The following is a 14,642-nucleotide window of genomic DNA, read 5'->3' on the forward strand; positions in this document are numbered from 1 at the left end:
GTAATGCCGCAGGTTCCCAGCAGAAGGACGGAAATGATCTAGATTCCCTCAACTCCCCCAAAGTGCCCAATTCCCCATTTGCTGCTATTTCGCCCTGCACACAACTCAAAATTCATCAGCAATAGAATAATTGCAGAAGTTAATGATTCAGAATTAGCAAAACTGACCCCAAAACACAGCATGACATAAATAAAAACAAATTCTATCTAGAATGTTCCATACTTGCATAAACAGATTGGTGGGAAGGGTCCACCCCACAGCTCCCAAGCAAGTGTCCGGACTTCTGATCCATCATCGCTGTAGCAATGATGCATGTCCGAATGTTTTTACCTGTGTGTTTTGTGGGCACACAATCGAAGGTAGGTTTTTGACCCCTGTTGAAAGTCAAGGAGGCGACTTGTAATATGATTCGATATGATAAGGCAATTATAACGTGCCTATACAGAAGTGTTTCAAGGGGCAACGAGGCAAGGGAGGGGAAACAGAGGGAAAACAGAGACAACGATCCTACTAGGCCAGGTGAGATTGAGACCGCTCAAGTGCAGGGGAGGGGGGAAGGGGAAACAGTGCAGTACATAGGATAGCAGTAAAATAAATAAAGACAGTAAATAAAAGTGCAGCCAGTTGGTGGAAAGTGCAAGGGTAAGTGCAGAAATCAGGTGTCAAGTGCTAGTAGGGGCTGTAGGGATGCAGAAACAGTCCCAGAGTGCAGGGTTGCCAGGGAGGCAGTGCAGGTATGCAACTGGGGGTTGGGGGCGCTGGACTCGAGATCAGACAGTAGTCAGGTAACCAGTGCAGATTCACATTGTGATAAAATGATACTTCATGCATTGTTGTTCTGGACGGGCATTGTACATAGATTGGGAGCAATATACTAATTTCACTGTTAAATGCAGTGGGGGTCATTACGACCCAGGCGGTAAGTACACCAACTTTACCACCAGGGTGTAAACTGCGTTTACACCATGGTGGATGGCGGATTTACCGCCCCATTCCAAGGTGAGTGGGGCGGTAAATCCCCATTTCCCATTTACCCTTCCCCATTCCCATTTTTGCCCCATAGGGCATAATGGGAGTGGGGAAGGCGCTAATTACGGCACCGTAAATTACGGTGCCGTAATTAGCACCAAGGCGGTTTAGCGCCATGGATTTTAACGGCTGCTAAAAGCAGCCGTTAAAATTGGAATCAGGCGTTAAGGGTTAACGACGGCGTTAAGCCTTAACGCCTGAGTTGTAATGAGGCCCAGTATGTATTGTTCCACAAATGCCAGAAAAGGCGCCAAGCACACAAATACGTTCTATTCAAAATGTTGTGTTTATACATGTGGCTAGCACCACCTGTATGAGCCACAACTAAAAAAGGGCCCTTGATGGGGCAACCAGTGATAGTTTACCCAGAAGCCTGGAAATGCCTAGTTTGAAGCTAATTCCTGTGTGCATGCAAAACTGGCTTGCTAATCGGAAAAAGAAACAAGCCAAGATTTCGAGCCGAGTTGGATAGCCCATCATTTCTATAATGACCAGTGCTGCCTGCACAAACAATAACACAGACACCTTCATTTCAGTTTATTATTGTTTCATTTCATTGTGTCGATGAAATGACATCTTAATTGCTCTCCTCCATGGGCCTCGAGATTTAACCAAATGCACTTGTTCAATGGCACGCTGTTGTTATTATTGATATGTCCATCGATGTGCATCTGCTGTCCTTTCATTAATTTGTTTTTCATTTGGACAGTACATTATCCTGGCACCAAAACAAACAAATACAGGATCTGCGTCAGTTGCCATCATGAAATATGTTTGTTTTCACATCTCTGCCTAAAACAGGACACCTTTTAATGTGAGCAGTGGATTTGCTCTGCAATTAAATGAAAGAAAAAATATTACATTTAGCAAATTGAATGCGCAGACATGGACTATGTTAAATCTGATTTATAAAGCAGATGTAAGTCATTTGCAGGGCCTCTAGGTGCTGCAGTCAATCAGAAAATCATGGAATCAACTGCCACTTAAGTGAAATGAAATGCAATTAGAGCTGCAGGCTGCTCCACAATGACCTTCTACTTCCCTTAAGTGTTATTATGTAAGTCTATGCAAAAAGGACGAGCATACTCGTCCTTGGCACTTAAGGGGTTAAGTCACAATTCATTTCTTGGTGGAGTTTTCCCATGCTGTTGGTTTAGAGTCCTGTAAATGGCTCTGCAGTATGGAAACCTGGAGTGGCTGATTGTGAGGGCCGGCACACCTCTTTAAGCCACAGACATAGGGGTAGGACCTACCTGTAAAGACAGAGATGGAGGCGTGTGCTTCTTTCGCCTTCTTGACCATTAATGGATCATCATACAGCAATCAGTCCAGTCTCCCCCAACCCTTGTAACAAGACCTCGGTTTTGGATGTATTAACAGTCCATGACACAATGACAGTTCTCAGGTCCGTCCGAAAAATGGTGCCAACCACCTTCTTTTAAAAGCCGACACTGTGGTTTCCTTTGACTTGAGCAAGGGCCGAGATGTGGATGTGGCAGAGGATAAGAACACGGTTTGCCCTAGTTTGGATTTTAGTGTCTGGATCTTTTGATTAAAATGTAGTAAATATTTGACCTTTTTTTCTTGAAAGGTCTCTGTTATCTATCAACATATTTATATCCCCCACAAAGGTGAACTATTTGTAATCTACAGTACTTATGAGAGGGTACTTGCTTAGGTTATGTATGGGAAAAGGGAGTGTGGCGCTGTTACAAGAGAAAATGCTCATCAGGATGTATTCTTCTCTGATAGCTCTGATACCTTGTTCTTACCCCAACCAATCCTAACATGATCTCGCTTAATGGCCATGCAATCAGATGATTTTTTTTTAAATTGTTGCCTGGTTACTGTGCTCCAATCATCAGCCAAACACAATTCCATATTGAAAAGGGTATCCAGTAAAATTTTCGAAAACACATTTTTTTCAAAATGCCATTTTGTAAAAAAAAAATGCCAACAAAAAATTCTGAATGTTTTTTTTTATTTTATGTTTTATTTTGGTTTCGTTCATAAAAAAAAGTGTCAAAAAATGGGGGCTTGGGAGGAACCCCCCCATTTAAAAAATAAAATAAAAAATAAAACATTTGATTTTTTTAGGCATTTTGGTGTCGAAAAAAATGGCATTTCGAAAATGTGACGTTCGAAAAAGTCACTATAAACCATTCAACAGAACTTCTAACTTAAACTCACCCAATCATGCTCAGTAGGACTGACATTGGCACCCTGTCAAAATGGCATGATGTAAATATCCTATTATGAACTAATAACTGGTAATGATTTTGCTCTGTATTTCCAATGCACTTCTCCAAATGCCACGTGCACCATGAATCATGGCTTAAGTCCCCAGTATCCCTTCAGGTGCTTATACCACAGATGTGGGTGTGTTCTCAATGATATAACAGGTGGGGTGTATTAGTGTGTCTATAATAACATGCTGAGCATCTTTGAAGACGTTCTGAAGAGACCTATTTTAAAGTGCATTCATGTTTGACTAGAGAAGGTGGGAGGCTGGTAGGACCCTCAAACACAGGTTACTTGTGCTTTCACAATGCTCAACTATAACCAGACCCCTTACCCTAATATATCTTTAAAAACAAGATTATCCAGCATGTTTCAAACGGAAATTAGACCCTGGTATTTTCGTTCACAGAAATAGATACATAGAAGAAAAGTACAATGGCCGATAGAACATGCAGGGGTGAATTAATTATTTATTAAATATCAGCAGAGACGAGCGAGTACATCATACAGCTGATAGTTAATGCTCAAACATGTGCATACAAGACCACGCTATGTATATACCTTGATAGCTTCCAATGTATCCCATAAGGTACGAGTTCCATTTCTTACTCAAGTACCATTGCAGAATCACAATATGCTCCACAGTTATGGGTTGCAATCATATCAATTTATAATCCACGCTATGTTGTGTGTTGGATACTATATTGCCTCCATCCAAAGATGCATTAGCACCCCCCTACTCAATCAGGTAGCTAGTAACGCAGGCTTGAACCGCCGGCACAAACCCGCCTTCCAAGCTGCCTTACGACAGGCTCTTCCCGTCGCCATCTTCCCACCACCGTCCGTCCCTGTTTGCTTTCTGTATTAACCCCTGCACACCCACTTACCTTATTTCGGCTGCAGCGGCCCTTGCCGCCACAGCCGCACCTTCCTCTCAGCTTCTCATAGTCGCCATGGAAAGGGAAGAGGGTCTCCGTATGGAACCACGCCGTCCCTTTCCATGGCACCCATGCTGGTAAAGGATTTTACTCCCTACAACAGGATGCATGCAGCGTTCTGTTGTAGGAAGGAAAATCATTTTTTTAACACCCTGGTTTGCTGCTTCGGTAACCCTGGGTTGCTTTTTTGGTAACCCAAGGGGCTAATGGCCTTATGTCACTTTGCCCGGGCCATTAACTGGGGTTGCGGGCCGTTACCCCCTGCTGTGGCCCATAGAGCACCACATTCATATTTTCCAAAGTTAACCAACACATGGTAAATGTTTCAAAAGCATGCTTTATCAAGGTCAATACATTTGAAATACAATAACCAAAAAAAGTTCAATTAGCATTTCAAATGTATCTCTCATATCTGTTAATCAACGTCCATGGTTAGATAAACATTTGAGCAGAATAGAACTGTAGGGTACCTCTTGTGTCAGTACTGTATTGACTGAATTTCAGGTGTGCTGTCATCACACAACGACATCCAATTTTAAAACAAGCCAAGACATCAAGGAACGAGAGTCAGCTAAAGGGATGTGACCTCTCTTCGCCATGCAATGTAGCATGTAAAATCAATATCATGATGTCATTCTAAAATTCTAGACACTTCCTAGTGAAATGACATCATGTCACCACTCAGGATGTTTCCAGTAACAAACTCCATATTCGATATGCTATAACAACATTAGCTGTCATTGTTGGCAGTGAAAACACATTTCAGAATACAGTGCAACACTGCCAAATACAGTAAAGGATATCATCGTTGTGACATTTAAAGTTTAAACACCAAATATGAAACAGAAATAATGACATTTCTCTATCTAAATATGTCCATGAGACATATCATTTTCATACTGAATTAGTGATCTTTTCTTTAAAGTTCAATTTGATTTCATGATCAACATTTATGCTGCATATAACAGAATAAGAACATAAATCATTTTGGCTTCCTGTTTGCATAGTAAATGTTTTCAATTGCTACCCCTGAAAGGGGTGGTATTGAAATGCAGCCACAAATGTCAACTTTCACAGATCCCGCATACAATGAAGATTTGTAAAATTAATTGCTGCGAGAGATTTTGCGATCTTTGTTGCAAATAAATATGATGAATAACAAAGATGTTCCCAGTCTCACTGCGCCAAGAAATTATAATTAGTTGTTTGTGCAAAGAAAAGCCTTTATTGTTTGTGCGAAGAGAAGCCTGACACGTGTTTCAAGCTGTGTACAGCTTTTCATCAGAGGCTTAAATTGCATAGTACATCATTTCCATACAAATTGGGTAAAGTTAAAAATAAAACATACACATGATTGTTTTGTGCAAAGAATTGTTACATAAAGAACATAGGCACAAGTTGTGAGCAAGCAGTCCAGGGCGCGATGCAACCCCAAAAAATATAACACATGTACATCACATGTAGGAAGAGTAAAAAAGTAGAAATTAAGTTACCACAAATTAACCAATTTCATTCGTAGTAGTCCGTTGACAGACAAACAAAAAAAGAAGAAAAAGAAACATGATTTTAGAAACAAAAGTTGGCCATAGCAGCGCAATCAAGTTCCAATTGGTAAGCTAAGTCTTAAATCAAAGACTGTAATGTATTCCAAAAATAAGTACCTTAGGTTGCAGCAATAAGAACTCCACATTTAGAGTAGGACAATGCCAGATACAGTTCTGTAGGCAGATAGATTAAGTAATTACTGGAAAGCCAATTGCAGAAAAATATTACGTAAGTTACCAAAACAAACCGTAATGCTTCAATAAAATCAATAAAAACATACCTCAAAATGCCTCGCAGTTGCGGAAAGCTAATTTAGCCAAAGAAACCAGGAAAAGAAAATAAATCTCAAATTAGTATTAAAAAAACCACCAAAGTACCCATTAGATTAACTCCAATTAACTAGTGATTCAAAAGGACTGTGGACAATTCCTGACTGGTTAACCAAAAAAGCCAATTAAAAGTTAAAACTACAACATGGGGAGAGCAAAATAAACAGACCTACCTCAATGACCGCTTGTTTCAGTCTACTCGTGTTACCATTGCACAATGCACGAAAGAAAGGTAGGACTAAATATACTGGAATGCAGTATAGCACAATGCATGGACTTCCAAGTAAGACAAACAGAAAGGGGCAAAAAGGATTGCCATGTTGGGTGAACTAAACACACCTTTAGAAAAGCCTAACTTAGTGAAACCGGTCCATAAGCCCAAATTAGCCAAAAAATAAAAAGGAGAATTTAGCAAACAATTATTACACATGTTTTGCTGATGAAATTTATTTTTTGTTTTTTGTTTAAATTTATTTATTTATTGAAATATATATATATATTATTATTTCCTTTTTTTAGAGACAAAATTAATTTAAAAGTAACAAGCCACCGCTAGTCATGAATAATTGCAGTGGTATTTAAATAAACCAACAATTCCAATGCACTAAAAAAAGTCTGGGGCCTGAGTGCGCTGCTACTGAACAACATTACAAATAAATGCACATTGCACAGTAATAATACACGTGGAACAAGAATATAATTACAGGAGGGGCTCCCCCCAAAAGGATAATTAAAGGCACTTGTCAACCCCAACAGAGGAAATATGAATTATAAAAATATGGCAAACTCATGATCTGAATTAAGTCCTTCAGAAACAGTGCGATATTTACAAATTAATTTGGCCTCCAATTGTCGTAATTTTAGTGTAAGGTTACCACCCCGTGGGGGCAATGACACTTTGCACAGCCCCACAAAACGAATGTCATTTTTGCAGTCCATTTGATGAGATTTTTGCCAATGATAGGCAAGGGGGTATTTAGCATCTGCAATTCTAAGTTTGTAGTGTATTGCATTATATGCACCTGTGGCCTGAAATATATAGGGAGCACTATTCGCCCACTTAAAATTAGAATTCGTGAACATCTGGCTTCCATTGGGAGCCAAGATGCTAAATACCCCCTCGCCTATCATTGGCAAAAATCTCATCAAATGGACTGCAAAAATGACATTCGTTTTGTGGGGCTGTGCAAAGTGTCATTGCCCCCCGGGGTGGTAACCTTACACTAAAATTACGACAATTGGAGGCCAAATTAATTTGTAAATATTGCACTGTTTCTGAAGGACTTAATTCAGATCATGAGTTTGCCATATTTTTATAATTCATATTTCCTCTGTTGGGGTTGACAAGTGCCTTTAATTATCCTCTTGGGGGGAGCCCCTCCTGTAATTATATTCTTGTTCCACGTGTATTATTACTGTGCAATGTGCATTTATTTGTAATGTTGTTCAGTAGCAGCGCACTCAGGCCCCAGACTTTTTTTAGTGCATTGGAATTGTTGGTTTATTTAAATACCACTTCAATTATTCATGACTAGCGGTGGCTTGTTACTTCTAAATTGATTTTGTCTCTAAAAAAAAAAAAATATATATATATATTTCAATAAATAAATAAATTTAAACAAAAAATAAATTTCATCAGCAAAACATGAGTAATAATTGTTTGCTAAATTCTCCCTTTTATTTTTTGGCTAATTTGGTCTTATGGACCGGTTTCACTAAGTTAGGCTTTTCTAAAGGTGTGTTTAGTTCACCCAACATGGCGATCCTTTTTGCCCCTTTCTGTTTGTCTTACTTGGAAGGCCATGCATTGTGATATACTGCATTCCAGTATATTTAGTCCTACCTTTCTTTTGTACATTGTGCAATGGTAACACGAGTAGACTGAAACATGCGGTCATTGAGGTAGGTCTGTTTATTTTGCTCTCCCCATGTTGTAGTTTTAACTTTTAATTGGCTTTTTTGGTTAACCAGTCAGGAATTGTCCACAGTCCTTTTGAATCACGAGTTAATTGGAGTTAATCTAATGGGTACTTTGGTGTTTTTTTTAATACTAATTTGAGATTCATTTTCTTTTCCTGGTTTCTTTGGCTAAATTAGCTTTCCGCAACTGCGAGGCATTTTGAGGTATGTTTTTATTGATTTTATTGACAGCATTACGGTTTGTTTTGGTAACTTACGTAATATTTTTCTGCAATTGGCTTTCCAGTAATTACTTAATCTATCTGCCTACAGAACTGTAACTGGCATTGTCCTACTCTAAATGTGGAGTTCTTATTGCTGGAACCTAAGGTACTTATTTTTGGAATACATTACAGTCTTTGATATAAGACTTAGCTTACTAAGTGGAACTTGATTGCGCTGCTATGGCCAACTTTTGTTTCTAAAATCATGTTTCTTTTTCTTCTTATTTTGTTTGTCTGTCAACGGACTACTACGAATGAAATTGGTTAATTTTTGGTAACTTAATTTCTACTTTTTTACTCTTCCTACATGTGAAGAACATGTGTTATATTTTTTGTGGTTGCATCGCGCCCTGGACTGCTTGCTCACAACTTGTGCCTATGTTCTTTATGTAACAATTCTTTGCACAAAACTATCATGTGTATGTTTTATTTTTAACTTTACCCAATTTGTATGGAAATGATGTAATATGCAATTTAAGCCTCTGATGAAAAGCTGTACACAGCTTGAAACACGTGTCAGGCTTCTCTTCTCACAAACAATAAAGGCTTTTCTTTGCACAAACAACTAATTATAATTTCTTGGCGCAGTGAGACTGGGAACATCTTTGTTTTTCTTCAAATATTCCTGTGGATGTGTATTGGCAGTACACCCACACTGCCCAGATACCCGCAGCCTTGATGTTTATTTTCTTAATCACTGTATAAGCGCTGTGGACTCGTGACTTTTTCTGCCATAACTTTGCTCAAATAAATATGATGTGTTGCAAGATAAGATTGTTTTAAATAAATCAATGACCACATAGATAATAGAAAACACACACATATAATGACATAGACAATTAAACAACTTTTGCACATTATGAAATCTTGTATCCCAAAAGTTGGTGATTCATTCTTATGTTATCTGCATAACTATGAAGCAAACAATTCACACATATAAAAAAGAAAACCTTCAGTTTTTGCATCCACTGGGTTACACTTTCTTGTATGTTCATAATGAGATTCACTAAGCTTTGGATTGTTGTTCCTTTTCTGTATGTAATTAATGCATGGTTTTACATTTCAGATTGTAAATCAGAGTCCATCTGTCGGATAAGCCAATGTTAATTTAAGATGGTCCAAAACGTTGTATTGTACAAGTGAAAGCTCGTACATCAGTCTAATATGATTCTAGTTTTTGTTTTGCTTAGAAGTATCCTTGATCTTTGCATCAAGTAACATTTTTTTGCCCCATGAAGGTACTTTCTGTTTGATCAATACAAGAGTTTTTGAGGACTATCCACAAGCTCTGAATCTGGATGCAACTTCATTTTGTTGTTTAATAAAATCTGTTGGTTGTAATTGTAATTATAATTGTTTATTTGTAAAGAGCTTATACACAAGTGAAGTGCTTCAAAGCATTTCAAGGTGGGAACGGAACAAGGGAATACAGAAGACATTTTTAGGCCTTGAAGTTTCTGAATGATCTAACAAAAAGTGACTAGCACACGAGGCCTGACAGCATTACTACTAGTTCAAGTGAAAGAAAAGAAGCAATGAGAGAAGGGGGGAGGAGATAGAGAAAAACAAAGAATCCATAAACTACAGTACTATGCCAACAAAGTTTCAGATAGTACACGTGCATGCCAAAGATTGTGTTCAGTTCCTATTATACCTGAAAATCTCTTCTCAAGAACTTATCTCCTTAAGTCTCACAGGATAAAACAATTGTGCCTGGAAACTGAGTTGTCTCTTGCAATAGTCCTATGAGAGGAAGTTTCCAATTTGTAGTTTCTCATGTATTTTCCAATATCCAAGAATATAATTTTAGATGAAATGTAGTTTACTGGAATTATCAAATTTAAAGAAGTAATATTAGTTGTTGTGCAAATCTCCTATGTTTTTCTGTTTTGCCATTCTATACAAGGAAAATATTATTGATATAGCGATTTCAATATGTTACTTTTAACATCATAGAATAATCTTCAGAATGCCAGGCTGCATGTCCTCAAAAAACCACATGAGTAGGTTTGCAAACATTGGTGCACATTTTTCTCCCATGGGTGTGCCTTGAGTTACATGATACAATATGTTTTCATACAAGGAACTATTGTTCTTGAATGTACATTTTATTAACCACACTAATATGTAATTATGGTCTATATAGCTCACTTTATCTACTGTCTCTTAGAAATACTTAACTAATGTTTGACATGTTCATGCTTAATAGATGTATATAAACCTATTACATCCATGGGCAATATGTATCCCTGATGCCAGGACATTTGATTATGTTTCTTAAAGACATCTCCAGTGTCCATGATATAGGATTTCATGTTTAATCTCGCTGAAAAGGAACTCTATCAATATTTGTGCACAAATAGTCTCTGAGCGAGCCTATGCCTGGAATTATTCACCATGACAAAACTGGATAAGTAGTTCTGAACTTCATGTGGACCAGCATAGAAAGATTTTCCTGTGGTTCTGGTGGCTGCATGAGTGATTCTAGGAGAAAATGTACAAAGATCTAATTAATGTATAGGTTCGGGCACCGTAAGTGTTTGACAAGAAATCTCCAAATGATTATGAGAGACAATATTGGGCTACATACTAAGTACATGTATAATCAAAATTAGACAGAGTTGAAATTCAGAAACCTCTTGATAGCGGATTGTTGGGCTGTTTTGTGTTTCTTTTTGTCCACAAACTTAGATCAGTACTACTGAAAAAAATTGATCCTGAATGCTGAATTTATTTTTGATTTACCGTTTTAAGATCCACTGAGAGGTAAGTGTTTTCTCTAATTGACATCATGTACACAATTTGATTTTGATCTATAACTAAATGGGCTACATTGTATTCATAGGTTGAAATGGGGTGTCACCACGCCAATGGATTTTGAAGACTATTTCTGGGGACAATAACCCTTTGACAGAGTAGTAAGTATTAAGATAACTTATAAGACTGAAGTTAACAATTATTTTGATTAACTTCACACCTAAGCCTATATATATTGTTCTAGTTCTGGCAGGTTTTCAAGAGGGATTTCTCCTAAGATGGACGTGGCAAACCATAGACAAGAGAGACGTCTATGCATCGATGAATAAGATAAGGTACCACTTTTCCTTAAAGCAAGTTTGATTCATTACCAAACCTTTGCTGTCCCTTTAGTAGTATATTGAAATCTAGTAATTAGATCTTTGTACATTTTCCAGTTTTGTCATTTTGTGGTTACTAAAGTTGTCACATACACATATCTAACCATCTTCCCTGATGAATGTCAAAAATAAAATATGAGGACGGAAACACGTTGGATATTTTAATCATACCTGTCAACATTGGACAAGTATAAAGTAATCTACTATTTTAATGTACAATTGTTGTACAAAAAAGATATGTTAACTTATGTATGTTGTTATGTTTTTGTTTATAATAATTTTTGATTTGATGTTGGTTATAAGTAGTGACTGTCTATAATTGCAACATTGTAAAAATCAAATCAAAGTTTGTTAAATAAGACATTTGGTTCAAAATTGGTATTGCCACTTTTTGACGGATTAAATGTCATGTTCTGTAGACATGTATGTTTTCTTTTAAATAACATAATAAAAATAATATAATATAATATTTAATATTTTTCTATGTCAAGAGATGAAATGCCAATTCCCTCTGTTTCTGTAGTATTTCTAAGAATTCCAGGTTGACAGCTATGTGACCTGGAGTCTTGAGTCCTTTAATTCTATATATAATTATTGATACACATTCTTGAAAGTCAGTGATTTCCTTATGGATCTTAGATACCTAGTATTTGATGGTGATGCATGGTGTATAAACAATTGCATATTGTTGAACATTATTTTTCCAGCCCATAGTATCATCTGCTCTGGTATTATTAATAAGTGCTCAAATGGGATTATGCAATAATTGATCATAACAATTCAGATTGTGGAAATAGTCCAATACTGCCAGGTGATATTTAATGCTGTACATAATTACAATGTTGTCACATTTGTTCCTCTGATAGTTATGTTGTAATTTTTACATAAGGATTGTGAGTTCTTGGCATCATGACAGATTGTATTTACATATAGTTTTTCCAAATCACAAGTGATTGTTCATAACAATTCCAATCAACTTGAGTTCAGAAAAATAAGATTCATGTGGGCCCTGTTGCTTCACTAACATTGTATGAAAAATCCAATGTTTTATATGCTGAAACTGAAGGCGGTTGAAACAGGACAAAGTAGTTTTGCAATTTCAGTCTTGTTAATAATTTGAATACATTGGCTTGTACATCCAGGACGTTTGGTGTTAACGTCAGTAAAAAAGAAAGGCCCTATCTAGGCATTTTGTTCTGCCATAGTAATGCATCTTTTAAGAATATGAATGGCTAATTCCTCCTGTAGGTTGAACATTCTATTTGTGCTTTGTATAATCTGGATCTGGTGATGATTTCTCTCACACATGAATTGGGTTGAATCTCTGATCCTGTCCCAGAATCTTCTAGCACTGGATCTGTTTGATTGTGTACTCTGTCTAAGTAACAAAGCCAGCCTTTTTCTTCTCACTTTTGCATCAGCACCAGTGGATGAAGGCCCACTGAGACCGAATGTCATACTGCACATCACGACTCTTGTAGCAGCTAGACTTGACAGGGGTGTTTCCTAATTCAATGTTGGCTTCAGTGAAGGAGCTCAAGACTGGGGAAATAAGCTATATTCTGAATCTTATCAGCAATGGATATTCTGTAAAGTCATTCCAGGCACACGATTCTTGCAAAATGAGTCAGAACAAAATCTGCGGGATTCTATTCCTGAGTCACAGACACATGACATCAGGAACTCAGACGTACTTACACTGTCCTTTAAAATGACACTGGAGAAGCCGGAAGCCTGTATGCTGAGATACATTCTCACAAAGCTGCTCCCAAAAATCCATTGGTTTCCAACTCATGAAAGGAGTCACACAGAAATAGGATTCCAAATTCAAGAAGACCTAGATCATATACTTGAGTTAAGTGCATCCTTCTTGGTCTGTGGGAGTGCCTCACCCACTATTTCACCGCCCATGCTGTCATTCTGCCACAGCAAAATGTTCTTGAATGTTTAAAGTGATGTTTTCCTTAGTTGAGTTGCTCAGACCAGTCCAAAGTGTATATATATTGTTTTGTTTTTGTTTGACAAAACCCTCACCAAAACCAAATATTAGAGAGGTTAGTGAGATTAAAGGAATTGGAGCAGTTCTTTCACTACCAACTGAATTTGGTGCAAAATATCCTCTTGTTGCTGCACAGAGATCAATTGGTTGATAATAAGAATTTTTTTTACATGTTACTATCAAATATTTGTAACAACGCCAAATTGTTAAAGTTAATTCTTGAGGAAATTGCTTGTCTAAAGTGACAGAATTATTTAACCAAATCAAGAAATGGCCATACCATTTCAACTAGTGTCTACATTGGTGAAAGTCAACATTTTGTGTCTTTTGTGTAAGGTATTTTGGAAAAATGGCATCAATGCACCTCCTTCCAACTGTGGTCCGAGAATGCCAATCAATCTGTACTGAATAGAATAAAAACACGGAGAATGGGAAGAAACTGCCCCGGAAATCATGGGCACTTACTCTCTTCGAATTTCCATGGAGAGTACCATGTCTTGACTTTAGAAAGGGCACTTTAGAATGGAACTGTATATTCAAGGAGTCTGGCTAACTTTCTTGTACTTAGGTAATGTGTGGGGCACAGATTGCCTTTTATGGTCGGTCATTTTGTCTATTTTATAGCTGTGTTGGAGGTTCATGCAGGCTGGTAATTAATATGGGCTTGCAGAACAGTTTTTTGTTTAATACGTTTTCTTCGATTTAGTATATGAACAACAATACATCCCAGCAATTGACAAGAAAAGAGAAGTAGTATCAACATTATGATAACAATGATACAAGGAAAGCAAAATATGAGGCAAATCTAATATAACATCAGTATATAGGAAATAAGACAAATCCATAAGGATAAATGTAAAACCTAAGCAGAGTAATGCCATGAATGTATGAAATAAAAATCTAAAAGGTATGTAGTCTGCATAAGAGAAAGGGAGTCATTAACCATTAGACTCACTGGAGGACAGACAAGGAGACAGACAAGAAACAAAGGAAAGGAAAGGTAGGGAAGGAGGGCGCGTTTGGGAAGTGTGGTCATAGATCAACAGTGATATATTCACAGACTTATAACCATTGCTGACATTGATGCAATTGAGAATAAAAGAGAAGACATTTATGAACCATGTGCAGACATATTATGATAATCAAGATCATTGATAAAAAGAGCCAATTTGATGTTGTATTTGGGCATAGCATTGAGGTATATAGCCGTGCAATGTTCAATTCTATGAATGTAGCAAACA

Source organism: Ambystoma mexicanum, chromosome 7q (assembly GCF_040938575.1).
Source record: "Ambystoma mexicanum isolate Mex_15411 chromosome 7q, UKY_AmexF1_1, whole genome shotgun sequence".
Classification (NCBI taxonomy): Eukaryota; Metazoa; Chordata; class Amphibia; order Caudata; family Ambystomatidae; genus Ambystoma; species Ambystoma mexicanum.